Here is a 5,069-nt window from a genome sequence, read left to right as displayed (position 1 = left end):
GTCTCTGAGGTGTTCTGTTAGGGGATGTGTTTTTATTCTGCTGTTTGCAGGGGACAGAATGACCCAGATAGTTGATGCTCTAACCAGGGGAGAGAAGAAAGTCCCCCCCAAGAGTCACATGTGACAGCACGTTGCACAGGGTGGGATGTTTGTGGCTGTATGCTGTGAGCCACGCAACGTGCGAGGCACTCAATCCTCACAACAGCCTTAAGCCAGTCTCACTACTCCCTTCAGACACTTGAGAAAACTTTGGCTCTGAGCTAGAGAAACTGACTGCAAAGTGGCACTGCTGATACGTGACACACATCTGACTCCAAAGACTACTTTTTCCACTACACCACTTCGCGTGTCATAAAAGCGTTGTTTATGTGAGCGTCGGGGAGGCCCTGTAACCACACCTGGGGCCCAAGCACAGAGCGGCTTCCTCCAGTAGGACACCCCGGTGCTTCTCACCACCCTGCTGTTCCAAGGCTCTGTGGACCATCTGTATAAAGAGCTCTTCTCTTAGAAGGGCCCATCCAAGAGAACCTGAGCCACACAAAGTCAGGTCAACGGACAAGCCCCTAGGAAACAATTTCTCCAGCCTCCAAAGATGAATCCTCTCCTGTTGCCTCTTGGTCCTGGGACCCTCTCAGGTTACCAGGCTACACTAGATCTGTGATTCAATGGAACGATTCTGCTTGACTTCAAGAAGTGTACCATCAAGTGGGGTTCGATTCATTTGGGAGGTCTGGGGCAGAGTACTGTCACCAACAATATAGGAAATAAGGTCACACCACTTCATGGACGGTGTCGATGCCTGACCACTGCAGTGTACACCTGAAGCTGAATAATAATGAATGTCAACTGTAATTTAATATCTATATAGTCACAGGATGTGGAGCACAGCATAGAGAATAGTCAGTGGAATTGTAACAGCTATATACGATGTCAGAGGGGTAGTAGGTTGGGGGGAGGGGGGTTATCACTTTGTGAGGGGTGTAAATGTCTATTACATTGTTTTGTACACCTGAAACTAATTTTCAAAAAAGAAAAGAAAGAAAGAAGGTCACAGTCACATAACCACCTATGTAGCAGAGTCAAGTTCAAACCCACGTCTGACACCAAAGCCCACACCTTAACCACAGTCGGGTGTGACCTCTCACTGCCAGCTCTGATTTGCTACTGGCTCTGGGTCACAAACAGTGAACCTTCAAAGCCAAGCTAGACAATGACATCTGGAAAGAGCCTTCCAAACCTGAATGTCTTTGATCCCACTCTCTGCTCTCCAGAGGTTTACAATAAAATCATCACGCAAGGGGTCCCTGGCTGACAACACGCAAGAGAAACCGGGACGGGTGACAAGGATTCCCCTCCTTGACCCAACTTGAGGCAAGCTCCTCGGAGCCCTCTTTCTGACTAAGCCCTGGCCTGCTGAGCTCAGTTTTAGCAAAAATCCTGTGAGAATCCCCCACCTTCGATATCTAATCAAGTTCCTCTTAGTAATTTTCCAGCCACTGATCCCCTCACGCTGCCCATAAATCCCAGCTGTCCTTGCAGTACTTGGGAGTTGAGCTCAGTTCTATTCTAGAGTCTCTCTCCCCTAATGAAATAGCTGGAATATAGGAAAACCTATCCTGCTGTTTTTAACAAATGTCCAGCGTTAATTTCTCCTTAACACACGACACATTTCTACCTCAGGGGAGACCTGAAGGGCCTTTCTGGGTCTTAACTGTCCATCTGTGAAATTAGATGGTAGAACTAAATTATCAAGGGTCCATTCAGTTCTCAAATCCTCTGATTTCCTATTTAAAGAGTGGGATTAAAATCCAACTAGATCTTATCTCGACTCTCAAATGAAAAATGTATTTTGTTCTGGTTAATCAATTTTTTTTCCTATAGAGGAAATTTCTGATTTAGTGGCAAACTAGAGTCTAGATTAGAGTATGTCCTTCAAGGTTATCTAATATCTAAAAATTCTATGGGAATTTTTTTACAACTCTGTAAACTGAGGATAACAGCAATGCAAATAGTTCTAGTCTTTATTCTATCACGTAGAGGTTCCACTGACCTCACCCACTGCAGAAAGAAGCCAGTTTTGCCTCCTGTTTGCATATTCATTTAATTACTTCTGAACTACAAATGTATCTGTACTGTGGACTCTCCTTTGGGCTGGTTGTAACACCTAAGTTTCCTCATTAATGAGATGAATATGTTTAACATTTGTTCATTTTTATATCTGCATAGAGCGATAACTATCTTTAAAAAAAAAAACATTATCTGTTAACATTACAAAAGGTATAACCGCCTAATCGTATTTCAAAACAGACACAGTCAAAAATTCATTTTTAAAATCTACTAATGGTTAGAAGAATTTAGGAATCTAGCAAAGCAAAGGTTGGCCAGTAGTTAATGGTTTTTCCATATTTGTATTTTCACTGCTTATTTGGCTCTTGAATTTCTTTTACCCAAATTACTATTTTTGAAACCGAGTATCAATGTAGTTTCAGGACTTTTCCCAAGTCATTTTGGGAAAAGACTACAAACTGGAGGCTAATTAAGTTAAATTTTGTTACAATTTATGTTTCAAGAAATTGGAGGGTAGACACCCAACTACAGAAATGTACAGAGTATAAAGTAAAATATCTGTTACCTATCACCCAGGCTATCAACTGTCAATATTTTATAAATCTGTTAAGTCTCTTTCCCCATAAAACAAATAAAACATTACAGACAAAATTTTTCCCCCTGTTCTGTCCCACTGTCCCCACACCATAAAGATTAGTTATAATAATCAATTTACTATACCTTTAAAAACACATATATTCACTTTATAAACAGCCCCCTACTAATAAACATTTAGGCTATTTCAATCTTATCATTATAAACAGTGTTGCAATAAACATCCTAATACGCCTATCCTGTATACAAATGTCTGTTTCTCTAAGCTTCTTTCTAGAAGTGGAACCACTGGGTCTTAAGATACCTGGTTTGCTAGTAGCTATACTGTTCTAAGGTACATTTCCAAGAACAGTGAATCTTTTCCTCAAATACTTATCATCTCTTGATAACATCAAACTTTATCATTTCTCATTTGATGGATATAAAGTCATCTAATTATGGGTTTAATATGCACTCCTGAATTACAAGAAAATTTGTCTTTTTTGTTTAATCATTCTGATTTCAACACCCTTGATACATGTGACAATTTCTGCATCATAAATTAGAATTCCAATTACAGTAAAAAAAAAAAATGCTGGTCATTTCCAGTTTAAAAAAAAAATGCTGGTCATTTCCTCAGATAGTCATAAGTTGGAAAGCTCGAGGGACAGACTTCACCTCAATATTTTTACTGAACAACACGGGTATGGTGTATTCCACCTCCTTAATAGCTCACAACTGTTCTCTCCTCTCCCTTCCCACTCCAACTTTCTTTAAAACCCTCAGCAATTCTCTGGGGGAATTACTGCAAGGAGCTCCCTGGTGTGGCCTCTCTCCAATGCTTTTCTACACTACAGAGTATCCAGGATACACATCTACTGAACTCAGCTTTCAGGACAAAATCCAAATCTCCTACAGCAGCACAGGCGGCCCGGACCTCTCTACTCTCATGGCTCATGAAATCTACCACCCACAGGAAACCCCTTGCTCCACCCAAACTCCAGGCCCCACATCCAAAATCATTTCTCTTTCCAAGCCTTCACCATGCTGTTTTCCAGGTGAAACGTTCTTCTCCTTTATCTCACTAGCTCCGGCCCATCTCTCAAACTCCATTCCAGCATCCCCTTCTCGGAAAAGTTCTACCCCTTCCCACAGGGTTAGATGCTGCCCCTGTGCAAACGTGTACCCTGGCCCTTGTAACACTGGGATGCTTCACTGTAGACTGCCTCTCTCCTTTACGAAATCATTCCAGCTCAAAAAGCTTAGGAAGGCTCAATAAACGTTTGCTAAATGATGCAGCCCTACCGTCATGAAAGTTGGGCTACTCCACTCACTACATAACTACAGGGCAAGTCTCAAACGCTGGGCGTTTCTTTTCATCTATAAAACGAAGCACCTGACACCAAGTGCTGTCTTCCGGCCTCCAGATGCTACAATTCTTAGCATGGAAATAACCCATATGGGTATAACCTCAACTCTAATGGTTAGGGGCAGGGAACCAAATCCAGCTGACTTTTACTTTCATGGTTAATGTGAATCATCCTGTAACTCCCCCCAGCTCAAATCTCTGAGAACTAAAGCTCCCCTGACTTCTCAGAACGAATGTTTCTGTAAGTTAAAGAATTGTTGTTGTTGTTGTTGTCCTTAACAGCCCTTCCCCTTAAGGCTACGGAGAGCTGACTAGAAATGGGTGTAATCCTCCGATTTAAAGGCACCAACAGCCTGAACTGTTTCTAGATAGTGAAGGTCAGAACCAAGCCCCAGAGACCCTGCCCGTGGGACTTCAGCAAATGCTCTCTCCTCTCGCGCCTGATCGTCCCAGCGCTTGGAGGAGGAGCCTGGGCTTCCAGCCAGAGCACGCGCAACGAAACAGAGCCCACCGCCACCCCACGGGACGGCGGGCTGGGAGGTCGCAGGGCGTCCCTACATCGTTTCCCGAAATTCGTAGGGTGAAAATCGATTTCTCGTAAAGGGCCGGGGGGAATGAAAATCCCGGCCGTGAGGCCAACAGCCCCGGCAGACGCGCGGCCCTGACCCCGGATGTTACCTGCGATGGGTGACCGCGACGGCGGCGGAGGCGAGAAGACCGTGGGAAACCCTCGCGCGCGCAGCCTCAGACGAGCGTCCTCCAAGCGTCCGCCCTGCAGTGATTGCGGCGCAGCGACCTCCGGTCTCTGTTTTGAGGACCGACTGACGCGATGATTGGTGAAGCTTCGCGGCGGGGCGTCGGCGAAAGCCAATAGGAGGCGGGGACGAGGCTGACGAGCTAAAGGGACTACAAGTCCCAGCATGCAGCGGCAGGGGCTTGGTGAGGCCGGTGACAAATAAACTAGGGTCGGGGGACCAAGGGTGTTTGGGAACCAGAGGCGTTGTGATTCCAGAAATGTCCATCACAGGATGAAAACCAGCGCGCAGAGCACTTTAACACT

General features: G+C 44.7%; 1 protein-coding gene across 1 annotated transcript in view; it reads right to left on the bottom strand.

The window, feature by feature from the left end:
* Positions 1-4,806, bottom strand: part of LGMN (legumain) — a 39,042-nt gene extending 34,236 nt beyond the window's left edge. Inside the window, exon 1 of the mRNA XM_019632918.1 lies at positions 4,688-4,806. The gene's annotated coding sequence lies outside the window, so the exon portion shown is untranslated. The remainder of the gene's footprint in view (positions 1-4,687) is intronic.
* Positions 4,807-5,069: the final 263 nt, after the last annotated feature.

Source organism: Hipposideros armiger, unplaced genomic scaffold (genome assembly GCF_001890085.2).
Source record: "Hipposideros armiger isolate ML-2016 unplaced genomic scaffold, ASM189008v1 scaffold_1195, whole genome shotgun sequence".
In the NCBI taxonomy this organism is placed as follows: domain Eukaryota; kingdom Metazoa; phylum Chordata; class Mammalia; order Chiroptera; family Hipposideridae; genus Hipposideros; species Hipposideros armiger.
Note: the sequence above shows the minus strand (reverse complement) of the source record. Positions and strands in the feature narration are given on the sequence as shown.